The 2846-nt window shown below is 40.2% G+C and overlaps 1 non-coding gene across 1 annotated transcript; it reads right to left on the minus strand.

Annotated features, from left to right (window-relative positions):
* Window positions 1–1799: 1799 nt before the first annotated feature.
* TRNAI-AAU (transfer RNA isoleucine (anticodon AAU)) lies at window positions 1800–1873 on the minus strand. Its single transcript has one exon. It is a non-coding gene; the product is annotated as a tRNA-Ile (tRNA).
* Window positions 1874–2846: the final 973 nt, after the last annotated feature.

Here is a 2846-nt window from a genome sequence, read left to right on the forward strand (position 1 = left end):
TCTAGTGCATATGCAGGCCTGTTAGCTTGCCTGGTTGTTGCAACTATTCTAGAAGGATAATGCTTGGGAAATATTTTGAGGAAAATCATGATGATGTATGGAGAATTTCTATCATCAGCATTGATAGTGTTTGTGCACTTATTAGACCACCTACTGCATATACAACATATAGGCACACACACACATATGTGAACCAACATTGTGCATTAACACTCAAAAAGCGCAACCTATGTAGGATTTGGGTGATGCACTAGATTAGCTAATAATCACACCAAACTCCCATCTCTTAGATGATATAAAACTGAATTTTCTTCAGCTTCCTCACTCTTAACTCCAGATTAAAGCATCCAAGTAATATATTATTCTGTTTCCTCATAAATTATGATAATGACAACATGTCTTTCAATAATTAATCAATTAGCTCTGGACTCCTATACTGGTTTATTAAATATAAAATGAACTGAAGAAATAAAACTTATGCTCATCTCTTTATAAAATCCCTTAAACTCCTAGTTTAAATAAAAGTCTAGATAATTCATTAACTAGAATAGAAAGATAATTATTTACACTGTTGCCTTTGTGAGAGAGATTAACAACCAGGTACTTCTTAACCATTACTACTAATGCTGACTTCGGAATTCTGGAAACACAAATCTACCATTAAACTCACTCAGTATGGCAATTAAAATCTTTTCTAAAGAATTCTTATCATGTTTTTCAAAAGATAATAGTTTAAATCATTTCTCTTGGAAAACTCTTGTTTCTCATTCACTATTACTCCAATCATGACAGAATAACATTTAATTTCTAGTGTCCCCATAGACTTCTCATAAATTAAACTGTCATTTCTCTATTCTCACTTAAACATACAGCAATGAATGGCATCCCAGTCTCTGTCACGATATGTATCAATGTATATATATATGCACTATTTGTATAGAAACTTTATACATAGTGATTTACTCAATGAACAATTAATAATTGTTGAAGGTGGGAAAAGGGAAATGTGCCAGGGATGAAAAGGTTTCCAAGCCAGTGTTTAACATTTCAGAGTAAATATTTCCACCTCCGAAACACGCAGACAAACGTAGTACAAATGAGGACTTGCCTTATTGTTTTCTGGATTTTCTCTAGAATTAAGTGATGGAGAAAAATGTTAGTAAAGCAGACTGCACTCTAAAAGCGCGTCCTTCAAAACTCCGCCCCTCCCCCACCCCGGCTCACTATTTTTTTTTTAAACGAATACATTTTTATCAAATTCCTGGAAATGACCTTTCTCTTGGAGCTGCTACCCTCACGATTAGTTGGGAGCAAGTCTAGGTTTGAAATCTATTCTTTCAGTGTTTTTCTGGCATCACTTTTATAACCATCTCCCTTGCCCATTTGTCTTACTTTATAGAGTTTCCTTAAAGACTCTTTGTATCTGTGAGGTAGATATTGTTTCTGTTTTCTGGATGAGCAAAGTGGAGGTCACCTGAAGGGTAAATGCGCGTAAAAGAACAGAAGGAAGGTCCAAAAGAAGCCCAGACAAGCAGGACAGCTTCGAAAGGTACAGGCTGGTATTCAGATGCTTAAGACTAAATCTTACTCTTTTTGCTTTACTCTTTATTCGGAAATACCCATTTTATTTCATGTTTGTTAAGATCAGAATAAAAACATATTTAAAACATATTTAAGTGGGGTCATGTAAACAGTTTGCTTCCTTTTCCCTCCAAGATAGGAACCTAAGGAGTGAGAGAAACAGAAATTCGGATTCCCGGAAACTTTATAAAGTGTGATTGTCAGAACACCAAAATAACTGGCCCGTACGGGGATCGAACCCGCGACCTTGGCGTTATTAGCACCACGCTCTAACCAACTGAGCTAACCGGCCCTCGGTCAGGAGGAGTTGAAAGTTGAATATAAAGAGGACAAACACATTTCTGACCCAGTCTAAGTTTGTTTTGTTCTCTTTATAGAATTGGCTGAATATTCTTAGGGAAAACTTTGGGATCCCTCTCCTCCAGGGCGGGACTAGGTAGAGCATTGGCCCAATAAGTCTCTCCGGCTACGATTCCAGCTTGCTCTGCCCTTAGGGGAGCAGCCAACTTTTAGGAGAACCCGAATCACTCCCATTGCACACCCACCAAAAGCGTCGTCTCCCATGCACTCTTGCACAAAATCTCACACCGGTCTGCAGCCAACGCCTGCTCACGCTCTCACCCAGAGGTCGGATCTCCTGGGCACAGGGCACCCCAACCCGGCCTCACCCCGTCTCTCTCTCCAGCCTTGAGGAGCTTTGTGAGCCAATCCCATCATCACCTCCGCTGCGGCTGCCTCTGCTGCCAGGATCCCCTCCAGCCTCGCTGGGGTGAAGTCATAGGGAGCCCTGGAAAAGGGGCTTTTTGTTTTTTAGGGTAAGGTGACAAATTAGAGCAACAGAGAGAGATAGAGACAGAGGCAAAGAGAGAGAAAAGAGTGGGAGGGAGACAGGCAGGCAGATAGAAAAACAGAGAGGGAGACAGACAGAGGTAGGAGGTAGAGACAGAGAGAGAGAGAGAGATGGAGAGACATGCACATACAGAGTGAGAACTAGACAGACAGAGAGACAGACAACACAGAAACACAGTCACAGAGACACTTACATACAGAGACAAAGATAGACACAGAGAGATAGATACAGAGACCCATCACAGAAACAGGAACATACAGAGACACATACACAGACGGAGACAGGACAGAGATTATGATATGACACTAGTTTTGTGATCCTGGACATTGAACTTGTTTGCCTCAGTTTTCTCAACTGTAAAATGGGAATTGCTGTGAGATAACGTTTGTAAAGATAATATTTAGAATATAGCGGT

This window comes from Macrotis lagotis, chromosome 5 (genome assembly GCF_037893015.1).
Source record: "Macrotis lagotis isolate mMagLag1 chromosome 5, bilby.v1.9.chrom.fasta, whole genome shotgun sequence".
NCBI classification, from domain to species: Eukaryota; Metazoa; Chordata; class Mammalia; order Peramelemorphia; family Peramelidae; genus Macrotis; species Macrotis lagotis.